Source organism: Hoplias malabaricus, chromosome 6 (genome assembly GCF_029633855.1).
Source record: "Hoplias malabaricus isolate fHopMal1 chromosome 6, fHopMal1.hap1, whole genome shotgun sequence".
In the NCBI taxonomy this organism is placed as follows: Eukaryota; Metazoa; Chordata; class Actinopteri; order Characiformes; family Erythrinidae; genus Hoplias; species Hoplias malabaricus.
Window position 1 is genome coordinate 2,126,266 of NC_089805.1, and position 13,867 is coordinate 2,140,132.

The following is a 13,867-nucleotide window of genomic DNA, read 5'->3' on the forward strand; positions in this document are numbered from 1 at the left end:
TAAAAAACTGCTGTGACAAGGAGACACAAACTAACAGTTCTTGTTGTTGAGTTGTTCTTAGTTGGTTGCTGTGGTATTTAAGGAGGTTGCTAGGGTGTAGTACACAGTGGCGGGTGATACTCGAGGCTTCAGAGTCAGTATCGGTCGACCACAGACTGCTGTATTGACCGACAGTGACACTGTTAATATTTACTCATATGAAACAGTTGGAATCATGATGGACCTGATGAGTGTGACTGAAGAGGATGGGGAAGTTGTGAATCTGCTGGAGAACCTCCTGAAGGCACCGACACCCAACCTCTGAGTAAGTAGCTGAAATTATCAGCATCATCAGCATCATGATAACACTACATTTCTCAATAGAAATGATGATAAATAGCTGCTAATAAATAAGAAATAACATGTAGAAGAAGAGCAGGTTCAATAAAGTGCTGCTTAAGTCCTTAGATTTATAAGAAATTTCAGGTTTGAGCTGGACTTCTCTGTGGTGGGAAACCAAATCAAATCAAATTTATTTGTATAGCGCCTTTTACAACTGATGTTGTCACAAAGCAGCTTCACAGTTTTAAAACAGAACATATAAATCAAAGCCCAATGCAAGCAAGCCGAAGGCGACAGTGGCAAGGAAAAACTCCCTCGAGGCTGGAGGAAGAAACCTTGGGAGGAACCAAGACTCACAAAGGGGACCCATCCTCCTCTGATCAAACTATAGATTGAATTTTTAAATGATCACCAATGAAGTGTCATTATGCTATATAATAATAATAATAATAATAAGGTGAGCAGCTGGTGTGGTCTGGTCTGGTCTGCAGGAGAATCCAGCAAACAATCTTCCATCAGTGGGCCACCATTCTCTCAGAAAACAGTAAAAGGGAAGCAGTTAGTTTAGTTGAGTGCAGCAGAGAATAAGAGCATGTGAATATTTTCTTTAGTGTAGTGACGGATCTGACTGTAACAGACTGGGAGTAGGGAAACCAGAAGGAGCTCAGGCAAAGACATCCTTTCGTTCCAAGCAAGAGAAATTGTGAGCACATCATCCAGGTTTACCCTGATTCTCCATGTCCATGAGTTCCTGAAATGACAACCTTAAACTAGACAGAGGTTAGTTGCCAAAGGCTAAACTGAAAAAGTGTGTTTTGAGCCTAGACTTAAACATAGTGACTGTGTCTGCGTCCCGAACACTAGCTGGAAGATTGTTCCAGAGCTGAGGGGCTTTGTAGGAGAAGGCTTTCCCCCCCGCTGACGTCTTATGAATTCTGGGTACTCGTAAGAGGCCGGCGCCCTGAGATCTGAGTAATCTTGGTGGTTCATAGTGTGTGATGAGGTCTTGCAAGTATTCAGGGGCAAGACCATATAAGGATTTATACGTGAGTAAAAGAATTTTGTAATCAATACGGAATTTAACTGGAAGCCAGTGAAGGGCCGATAAGACTGGACTGATATGATCAAATTTTCTAGTTTTAGTGAGGACCCTGGCTGCAGCATTTTGAATTAACTGGAGTTTACTCAAGTTTCTGCTGGAGCATCCTGATAAAAGTGCATTGCAATAATCTAATCTTGATGAAATAAAAGCGTGAACTAATTTTTCCGCATCTGGGAGGGATAAGGAATTTCTTAACTTAGCGAGGTTCCGAAGATGTAGGAAAGCTATTCTTGTAATGTTACCTATATGCTGATCAAATGATAGATCTGAATCAATTATAACACCCAGATTTTTAGCTGATGAGCTAGGGAGAACAGGTAAGTCAAAATTATGTATTAAATCTGATACCTTATTTATCGCAGGTTTTGGACCTAGAAGGAGAATCTCGGTTTTGTCGCTGTTTAGCAGAAGGAAATTGTATGACATCCAATGCTTCACTTCTTTAACACAGTCCTCCATTTTCTTTAATGTAGGTTTGTCATCTGGTTTGGCTGATATGTATAACTGTGTGTCATCTGCATAACTGTGGAAGGTAATGCCATGCCTGCTAATAACTCTGCCCAGTGGCAGCATGTATAATATGAATAGTAAAGGTCCTAAAATGGAGCCTTGGGGAACTCCAAATCTCATTTTTGTATGAGTAGAAGAAACATTATTTACGTTTACAAACTGATAGCGATCTGTGAGGTAAGACTTAAACCATGATAGGGCTGTTCCTGTTATTCCAACCATGTTTTTTAATCTTTCTAGCAGAATAGTATGATCAATTGTATCGAAAGCTGCACTGAGGTCTAGTAGAACTAGCATGGATACACAGCCTCGATCAGAGGCTAGAAGAAGGTCGTTTGTTATCTTAACTAAAGCTGTTTCGGGGCTATGGTGTGGCCTAAAACCAGATTGAAATTTTTCATATATGTTATTCTTATGCAAGTATGACCTAAGTTGTTGGGCCACAACTTTTTCTAAGATCTTTGATATGAAGGGAAGGTTAGAGATGGGTCTGTAATTGGATAGTACACTAGGATCAAGATTCGGTTTTTTGATCAGGGGCTTAATAACTGCTAGTTTAAATGCTTTGGGTATGTGACCTAGTCTAAGGGACGAATTTATGATTGTTAAAATGGGATTGATTATGACTGGTAATACTTCTTTAAATAGTTTTGTTGGTATTGCATCAAGTGTGCAGGTCGTACAATTTGACGAGTAGATGATTTTCTCCAGTTCTAGCTGTGGTAGTGGGTCAAAGTCCTCTAATCTTTCTTCTATGTTTTGTTCTATATCATCCACACCAGATGACAGACAGGCTGGATTTAGTAATATGGTATTTATTGTTTGTCTAATATTTTCAATCTTATTGTTAAAAAAGTCCATAAAAGCATTGCTGGTGTGAATGGCTGGGATCTGTGGATCAGTAGCTGCCCGATTGTTTGTAAGTTTAGAGATTACATTAAAGAGTGCTCTAGGATTGTGTTTATTATTTTCAATAAGTGAGGACAGATGTGCTGAACGTGCATTGACGAGTGCCCTTCTATATTGGATAAGGCTGTCTTTCCAGGCACAGTGAAATACTTCCAGTTTAGTCGACCGCCATTCCCGCTCTAATTTCCTTACGGTTTGTTTTAGGGTGAGTGTTTCTTCATTATACCAGGGAGCGAGTTTTTTCTGTTGTAGCTTTTTACGCTTAAGCGGTGCTACACTATCTAAAGTTGATCGAAGAGTGTTATCTAAGTAGTCCGTTAGTCTGTCCAGCTCCAGTGGGTCCGCTGGACTACTGACTGAGGTCAATAAATCAGTGATGTTTTCAGTAAATTTAGGGGCTGTAGATGGGGTTAGTGAGCGCTTTAGATAGTAATGTGGGCATGTACATTTTTTAATATCTAAACTCAGTTCATATGAAATTAGGTAGTGTTCTGAGACCATGGAAGACTGAGGGTCAAAACCAAGTCTAGTGTGTGATTACAATAATGAGTAGGACCTGATACATTTTGTGTGAAACCAACAGAATCTATGATTGATGTGAACACCTTTTTTAGGGGATCATCACTTTTCTCAAAATGAATGTTAAAGTCTCCTACAATTATTAACTTATCACATGACACTGCTAAATTAGCAGCTAGTTCACCAAATTCTTTTATAAATTCTGAATAGGGCCCTGGTGGTCTATAAATGTTTAATAAGGAGATAGTGTTCTTATTTGTGGCGGGGTTAATTATGTTAATGTACATAATTTTAAAGGAAGTACAGTTATAACCATGTTTTTGGTTAATAATTAAATTATTTTTGTAAATTATACATAATCCACCCCCTTTGCCCATCAGTCTGGGGCTTTGTACATATTTATAGACTGTAGGAGTGGCTTGATTTAGTGCTAAATATTCATCATTTCTGACCCAAGTTTCACTAAGGCATAAAACATCAAGTTTCTGATCCATTATTATTTCATGTATAATGACTGCTTTAGAGTTAAGTGCTCTTATATTGAGTAGGCCAAACTTTAGGTCTGTGGGGATGATACTACCCTCTGTTTCTGATGGTTTAATAGTGATTAGGTTATTGGGGCACGCTGTTTGATATTTTCTGGGTTTAAGTTTTATTCGGGGGACAGACACAGTCTTGATACTGTAACAAATGTTTATATTCCTTACAGCAAGCTTTGTAGTTATACCCTTACTATGGGCAAAAAATGGCCATTACCTGTAAGAGTATCCTTAAAATCACTTACCTGTTCCCTGTGTAATCTACTTGCCTGGTTTGTGCTGGTGGGTGGGGTTAGTCAAGCCTGGCGAAGAACATCCTCGATGTTCCCAGAGAGAACTGCAGAACCTAGATGACTAGGGTGAAGCCCATCCCGGCGGTAGAGGGCAGGACGTTCTCGAAAACACTCCCAGTGGTCAACGTAGTCCACGCCGACAGTGCCACACCAAACCCGGAGCCAGGAATGGAGTGCGAAGAGCCTGCTGTACGCCTCACATCCTCGTCTGTAGGTGGGTAGGGGGCCGGAGACGACGATCCTGGCGTCCGTCTTCTTCTGAGCAATATCCAGAAGCGAACGGTAGTGCTCCTTCAGGACCTCGCTGAGGCGGGCGGAAGTGTCGTTTGTCCCCACGTGGAGAACGACGGTGCCGAGATCCTCACGCTGCCGCAGCGCCGAGGGAAGTCGCCTGGCAACATCCAGGACACGAGCACCTGGAAGACAGGACACAGTAGCGTTACTCTTTGTGCCTGAGACTCTTAAATGTCTGACTATAGAGTCGCCGATGATAAGAATACCGCCCTGTTTAGTTCTTGGTGCCGGTTCCGGAGCAGGTGAGGGACAGGTGCTGAGCACCTCAAACCGGTTAGTAGAGGTGAAGACTGGCTGCGGTAGAGGGGGAGACGACCTCGACTTCCCACGCTGACGCTCCCAGCTCGGGGCTGGAGTGAAGATGGCCGTCCCGGGGAGCCGCCGCGATGAAGGAGCTGGCGTGCCAACGGCCGCGTAGGAGGCATCGCGGGCGGCCTCGAGCCTCGTCTTCTCCCGCTGGAGCTCCGTCTGCTTCTCCAGGAGACGCTGAATTCGGCGGCCCAACTGCTCGAGCTCCGTGCTGAGCCTGGAGAGAGATCGCTCCTCCGCGGTCGCCATAATCAGGAGAGAAGGAGTTATTAATTGAGAGAAGTTATTAATATGAAAACAACAATAATAAAATGGTAGTGGTATTAACAGTGTACAACTAACACTAAGCACAACTAATAAGGATAAGTTAACAAGGTATTAACAGTAAAGACTTAAAGAGCTTAGGAAAAGTACTAAACAGCAGCAAGCAAACAAACAAACTGAGCGCGCGAACTGTCAGCCGGAAATGACGACACCGATATGGGAATGAATGAATGTGACGATCCAAAGTTGTTTGTTGTATTGAGTTGTGATATATCACCAGCCTGAACACTATCTGTTACCATGGCAACTGAGTGAACTGGGCTGGTATTGGTCCATTCCTGCAGCTTAATTCATTCATTCAGTGCCATCTTTTCACTTCTGAACACCACAGGATATAAACCATTTAATTCACACAAAACTACAACTTATTATTGAACAAAACAATATAAAGATTAATCACCATTAGTATCTCATTATTTTGAATTCCTCAATTGAAAATGTGTCCACACACTTTTGGACGTGAAGTGTAGCTGAGCCTCTGCTGATTCTTTCAGAGCATGACTCAGGAATGGAGCCGGAGGCAAATACTGGCTCTGTTCATGGTGAATTCATCGGTGAGTGGTGGAAACAGTGTGAAAACATGAGGAATGAATAGGGATTGAAAAACGGACTGTGTTTATTGATGTTAAAGGAGAGGTCTTGACAAGAATGGACGAGGTAATGCTGAGGGTGAAGCGACTCAAGGATGAGGCGATGAAGAAGAGAATTGATTGAAGCAAAACCAACTTGTGGGAGAGAAGGGGAAAGAGCAGGGAAACACTAGTACACTGTCCAGTGATTGTTAGATGGTTGTTAGGGCATTGGTAGGTAGTTGCCATAGTGAATTGTGTTGTTGTTATGGGCAAAGAGGTCAAAGTGTTTAACCCCTCATCAGGAGATAATGAGTTGGGACCTGGAAAAATAACCCAGACAACAGTGGTGCATCTTCAATAAATAATAACACTTCTAGCAGAGGAGTATGAGACAGAAAGGAGGGATGAGGGAAGTGAGAAAGGAACAAAAGGAAAGGAGGGTGAGACAGGAGCAGAAGAAGAACAGGGTGAGACGGGCAACAAGAAAGAGGATGAAGAGACAGGAGCAAAGGAAGATGAGAGTGAGATGGAAGCAGAAGAAGAGGGTGAGACAGGCAACAAGAAAGAGGAGGATGAGACAGGAGCAAAGGAAGATGAGAGAGATAGAAGCAGAACAAGAGGGTGAGACATGAGCAACGGAAGAAGAGAGTGAGATGGAAGCAGAAGAAGAGGGTGAGACAGACAACAAGGAAGAGAAGGATGAGACAGGAGCAAAGGAAGAGGAGAATCAGAAAAGAAAAGATAGTGAGAAAGAACAGAGACAACAATAAAGGCTGGGAGAAGTTAGAAAACAGCAGGGGGAGCGAGTGAGGACAGTGGGAACAAGAGAGGGAAGGAGGACAGAGTGAACCGAGGACAAAGTGGACAGCAGAGACATGGAGGACGGAGTGCACAGGAGAGATATGGAGGAATGAGTGCACACGAGACAGTGAGAGGACAGAATGAACAGCAGAGAGGAGGAGGCAGTGAGAGGACAGAGTGGACAGCAGAGAGGAGGATGGAGTGAGGAGGAGGAGGCAGTGGAAGAAGAGGAACACACGAGGACAAAAGAGAAAATTCAAACTTAAAAAATAAAAAAACCACGCATATGTTAATAATGAAATGTAATTGTAGAGCTGTTATTAAACCTGTCCATTGCATCCTCCTGGTGGGCTGTGTTTAAAGTACTAACACACCTACAGCCCTTTTCTCGCACATCAAATGATCTAATTACATTTCTAATTAATAATGGGAGATAACCAGGTAATTAAATAGTGACAGAGGACTGGATTTAAAGGCTAATGAATGGTTTAAATGTATTCAGTAATTGAGCAGTCTTTACTTCTCTAGGGCAGCTTTACAGTGTACTCTGGAACATCCCTGTGAGGATTTGATGGCATCAGCCATGAGAATGTTAGTGAGGTCAGACACTGATGGATGTTTGGTTTTGAATCACAAACTCCACTGTAGTTCATCACAAAGGGATTGGGTGCAGTTTATAGAATATCCACTTGTAATCAGGGGGTCCTATGTTCTACTATGGGACGCTTCAAGGTGATGTTCATGATTCTAATTAAAAAAAAAAAAATACAATTCTGATGATGTTTCCTTACTATTTGCTGCTCTGTAGTGTGTAAGTAAATTTCACTCGGATGTGGACATGAACAACACATGTACTGTACGTAAGAAATACTTGTAAATGATATTTTTTGTCACCTACAGGCCTAGTGTAATACATGGAAATAATAAAAAATATATTTTGGCTATTCATCTTTCACGGTTTTCCTAGATTTTCCCTCAATATCTCGATATAGCGGCCATAAGCCCTTTTGAAAAAACCCGAGAAGTAGTGAATCCGCGAAAGATGAACAACGAAGTAGCGAGGGATTACAGTAATCAGAAACACACAACTAAAGGTCAGACAGATCCACCTTTTGTCAAACTGAGATGTAAATACTCTTCTGATCCAAGAGACATTTATTTTTTTTTATTTATTACCTACCTAACAAAAAACATGTGTAATTAAAAACTGCATAATGAATGATTAATTGCATATACACACTATATATATTCATTCATTCATTGTCTATAACCTCTTATCCAGTTCAGGGTCACGGTGGGTCCAGAGCCTACCTGGAGTCATTGGGCGCATGGCAGGAACACACCCTGAAGGGGGCACCAGTCCTTCACAGGGTAATACTATATATAGTCTGTGTCTAATTAAAAATATGTATCTCCTAAATTAGTAACTTTCCGGGAGATTGAAAAAACCTTGTTCATTTTCAGTGGAAGTGAATGTATACAGATTTTATTCAAAGTTAATTTAGAGTATTTCTGTTGGTTCATTCAGTGAGAAATTTTCACACATAGTGAAAGATAGCTATTGGTGTGGGGTGTGCTCTCCCTGTGTCTGCAGGGGTTTCCTCCAAGTATTTTTTAAATTAATATTATTTTTATTTTTTTTTGCCACAATCCTTAAACCCATGCTGGTAAGTAGACCATTCAAAAGTGAAAAGTTAAAACTGACTTTCATTTTGGTTGGTTACAATAATGAACAGTATAACACTCAAATAACCTTTAGTGCTCAGAGACTATGACATCATCAGTAGTCCTTGAGAATATGATGCTGATTCAGCATTGATCTGTAGTTTAAATGTAACACAAAAAAAACACCACTAACAACAAGAAACAATATCTAACATTTCTTTCAGAATTAATTTAATTTAGCATTCAGAATAATAGCACAGAAATATCAGATAATTCACATCTATGATGGAATGTCAGGGAATAATCTCAGTGCAGGCGTTGCTTTGTGTCAGTGCTGGTGTGGAGTTGGGGTTCACTTCCACAGAATTCCTCTTGTTCTCCAGGACCACACCATAGCTAAAACAACACAGAAAAAACATAATGGTCTATGACAGGAGGAGTATTTAATGAAAATTCAGTGAGGCCCAGGTGCTAAAATATGCTCTCAGTCAGTGTCCTTAAAAAGCCCTTAAATCTGATTTCTAACTGATTTCAGGACGAATGTACATTACATACAATGTGCATACAGTACATTAGCTTACAAGCTAATTGTTTTGATAATTTTATGTGAACAATGATTCCTAGCTAGGAACTTTAGTTTGGCTCCTGAATTTAATATAGCTGATGATATTATGGTAATGTAACACAGTGAGATCAATTAAAAAGGAGAAAGTCTACATTCATTCATATGTTTTGAGATTGTCCCAAATATTTTAATTTCAGGAAATCAAAATTAGGTATGCGCTCTAATACTACTGATCAATACAGATGATCGTTTAGATTCATGAGCCTCTCTTGCACTGTTTGGAGTGGTAACACAAAAACAAATGTAACACACACACAAAAAAGAACAGATGTTTATTAAACTATGCTGAGAAATAGATGGTTAGATGGAAAGCCCGCAGTCCTCTAATAGTAGCACAGTGGGATAGGAATATGTTTAAACTGGAAAAACATGGTTAGAGGGTCTGCATTAAGATTTACATTAATGTGGCAGTCTTGTCACTAGGGAGCTGAGGAATGGAGAGAGGTGTCTCACAGCTTGAATATTTATTTGTAGTAGTTATTACAGTCGTATTAACAAATGGACACAAACTTTGTTCAATAAAAGGGAAAAAAAATGTGTGATGCTGTATTACTAAATGGTGTGTAAAAACTATACATTTCTATTGTGGTTAATTTTAATATTAAAAATGCTGTATAGAGAAACAGAAATATTTACAGTTGGGTAGCTGTGACTATAACGGTTACTGTCACCTTTAACTGGGTGCAATTATGTAAAAATAAGTAGCCCACCTTATTTCAGATCTTATTCTTTCACACCAAGGCACCTTGCACTCTAATCAACGTCCTGAGGATGTTCTGTTGGTGTGTGATATGATATCCTGTTGGTTTCATCACCTCTAGGAAAAGAAAAACATTTGAAGTCTCAGATGTGTGTTAGCTTCAACAAACGTGGAAGTAAGCACTGGGAATACCAAGGCCTGACTCCCAAGACATGTCAGTTAACTTCATTTAAATTCTGAATAAATATCAGCTTCACAAAACCAAAAAAAAAGCAGTTGTTGGTGTTTAACAGTGTTCTTTGTTGACACAAGATACTCAGTCTAATATCAGTCCCTGTGCACACATACATTCACACAGTCAAATAAATAACCTTATCATTCAACAGCTGACTTACAGCAGTCCTTAAAACCTATGACTTGAAAAGGACTTTAAAATATTACAGTCACAGGACTCTGATCCCAATTAAGTGTGGCCTTAATATTTAGAAAACTGGCCTGATTAAAAAAAAATATTCTCGCTTTGGTTATTTGGAGGTGTGTTCTCCCCGTGTCCACATGGGTTTCCTCCGGGTGCTCCGGTTTCCTCCCACAGTCCAAAAACACACGGTGGTAGGTGGACTGGCAACTCAAAAATGTCCGTAGGTGTGAGTGAATGTGTGTGTGTTGCCCTGTGAAGGACTGGCGCCCCCTCCAGGGTGTATTCCGGCCTTGCGCCCAATCATTCCAGGTAGGCCCTTGACCCACTGCGACCCTGAACTGGATAAACGCTTACAGATAATGGATGATGATTGAATGGTTATTTGGAGGGCGGAACCATGGTGCAGCAGGTAGTGTAGCAGTCACACAGCTCCAGGGACCTGGAGGTTGTCGGCTCCCTCTGGGTTACTTGTCTGTGAGGAGTGTGGTGTGTTCTCCCTGTGTCTGCGTGGGTTTCCTCCAGGTGACCAAAAACACGTTGGTAGGTGGATTGGCGACTCAAAAGTGTTTGTAGGTATGAGTGTGTGAGTGAATGTGTGTGTCTGTGTTGCCCTGTGAAGGACTGGCGCCCCCTCCAGGGTGTATTCCCGCCTTGTGCTCAATGATTCCAGGTAGGCTCTGGACCCACCTCGACCCTGAACTGGATAAGTACTTACAGATGGTTACAAATGAATGAATGGCTATTTGGAAGATTGGCCCTGATTGGCCAAACATTGGCTTTGGTACATTAGAAGATTGACCCATACAGAGCAAAAGTTGGCTTTGATTATCCAGAAAGTTGAGTTATTTAAGGAATTATTAACAATCTGTCTTTCCAAATCTTGACAAAGCTGGTAAATATTCATCCACTGTTATTAGACATCCAAATATGTCAGCTGGCTAAGCACCAAATTCTGCTTCATGTAACAGGTTTTTAGATGTACCTGAGCTTTGGATTGATATAGAAGAGATAAATGATGAAGATGATGATGATGATGAGTACTGGAATCACAAGGAGGGACCACAGCCGATGATCCTGACCTTGAAATACACATCATCACAAAATCCCATCAGAGTTTCAGCAATTTCCTTTTAATTCTCCAGTTTACACATTTTACACACATTAGTGAGAACACATGTAAACACAGTACACATGTAAAGACTGATTGGATACTCACTGGATCTGATGTTTCCCAGAATAGTCTGATTACCAGCTAAAAAATATACAAAAAAGTATAATTTATAATAAATATATAATGTATAATAATAAAAAGTATAATAAATTAATACTGACATAGCACTAAAGTCTAAACTTCTCTGTGTTTCAGTTATTTATGTCAAATCTGTGGGTTTAAGCTCCAGCTGAAGAAATAAAACAAGAACTACACTGAATTACTCACCATAGTTTGAGGGCGGTGTACTTGTGTTGTTAATGGCTAAAGAATAATATAGAAAATGTCAAAAACAAAAAACAACATAATAACTGGTGAACACTTGACTGTTTTTGACTGCAGCTGCAGAACTGAATTACAGACTACACTCTTTTTGGCTAAACTCATTTTTTCAGCATCTGCGATTAAAAACAAGTTCCCTGTTCTTACAAAACAGTATTTTAAAGAAATTAAACACAAGAAAATGCAGGTACATACCAAGATACACGATCTGGAACTGAAACTGGAAAAGAGAGAAATCAATAATTAATAACAAAGATACAGTTATAAGAACATACCACTGCTCATGATGTACTATAGAACAGAATGCCTAGGGTTTAAAAAGTGGTCCAAAGACAGATGATTTATTGTTGGAAATGAACGTACACCAGTGCCGTGGCAGGTCATCTTATACTCAAGTCCAGTGATGCAGTATTTGGTGGTCAGACTGTCTGGAGACACAGCAAGGACTAATGAGGGCAGGGTCTTATTTGGTGAAGAAGGGCCAATGTCCATCAGGTAGTGTCCATCCTAAACAGCAGCAGAAAAGAGGAACATTAGTCCAGTTATTTAGTTAAAAAGAGTTAATTACGTGAGTTCACTCTACCATTTTAAGAAAATACTACACTATTTGTTAGAACATTGCTAAAGGTACTGGGCTGGGCTCTAGCACTTCAGAGAATGGTGTTGCACTGCTCATTAAAAGCATTTGAGGTCATTGTTTGGACATGTTTTGCATATTTAGTACTACTCTGGTTAGTGCTGCTTTCTTCATATCCTCACCAAAAATCAGCTCACCAAATTCCCCTGGCTCCACAGCTCTGCATGTAAACACCTGCCACTCCCAGGCACATACCCTACATGACAAAAGGTATGAAGGCTCCTGTTCTAATAAGTGGGCTGGGCTGACCTTTGGTGGGGGTGAATGAAGACTCAATTTTTTCCTTGTGCCGCCATCAACTATGAAAAGACCCTTTTCTGTTTCAGCATGAAAATGTATTGATTTGACCTCCATTAAGAATTGGCTTGGAGAGTTTGATGTCGGAGAACTTGACTGACCTTAACTGGCCTTCTCAGAGGAGTAGAGAATGACACACTACCCATTGCTTGTATTAAATGTATTCATGTTGGTTTATATATCAGAGGTAGAATAAATAGAGGTCTCACCTTTGTAAACCACTCCTGTTCACAGTCTTTGTCCTTCTGGTATCTGAGTGGTTCGGCTGGAACTGGATAACTGCATCCATCAGAACAAATCTCCTCACAGTTCAAGGTAAAGGAAGAATCCTGAAATTGTGTTCAAAAACCCAGTTTGTCAATTAAGATATAAAAACAAAGATTTGATCGTCTGATTCATGAATGTGAATTATGAATTTCCACAAAATTTCTGCAGATAACAGATACATTTTTGGCATTTGTGTTTATGAAATTGTTTGGTTATTTGAGCATAGAGACAAGTTACTTTTTAACAGTATAAATAAAATTTTTGGGCAACTTATAGGAGGCCTTCACGTTGATTTATTAGAAAATGATTTAAAATTTCAATCGATTGTCAGTGATTAATTGTTTTTGATTGTCTGTCCTCTAAATGAAAAAATTCAACTGCTTCCTTGGTAGGTATTATTTGGATGCAATATAAAAGGAAACAGTGGAGAGCACTCTGTGCCCACAGAAGAAAGACTAGAGGACGACCAACACAAACTGTGCAGCAACAGATGAGCTACTCCCTCTGGCTTACATCTACAAGAACTACAGGGTATGTGTGTCTGTTTTAAAAATGCATCTGCAATGCTGTGTCAGATTCAGTGTTACCAAGCCAACAGCACCACATCAGTGTCCTGACCGTTTAAGAACCGTGTGAAAGTGGGCAAACAGAATTACACAACTACAGATGGACTACAGCCTGTAATTGTTGGTCTACATAATGCACATATTTGGTAAAACACCACTCTCCTCACAGACAGTGACCTGAGTTGTGGTTTGAACAAGAATCTGTCACACTTTTTCCTTAAACAGACACATGAAAAACTCTTAGTTCTTCTGATCCAATTACATGTTTTATGTAAAAAAGCACAACAGCGTATGTTCTACACCATGAAGCTACTGGAAAACTTAATGATCTGCACTCAGCAATCAGAAAGAAAGGAGTAACATTTGTTTGTTAAATATCTGCTTACATTTTGTGGTGGAAAAGACAGTCCTGCAGGAAATGTTGTTGCTGTTGTTAGACAAGACAGGATCAGTGCAGCTCCGATGATAACTCTATTCATTTTCAACCTGTAAATAAAGACAAATCCTGAATGAACTTAGACATGTTACTGTCAGTGTTCCCCTCTGTTGTTTGGGTCAGATTAGTCTTAGCCACAGACGTTCTGCCCAGCAGTTGGCAGAGAGTATGATACTTTCCGTGCACTAATCTGGCCCAGGACGATTAAACTTTAACAGTTCTTGACTAGATAAATAGTACTTTTACTGAAGTAAGGGACTTCTGTATTTCT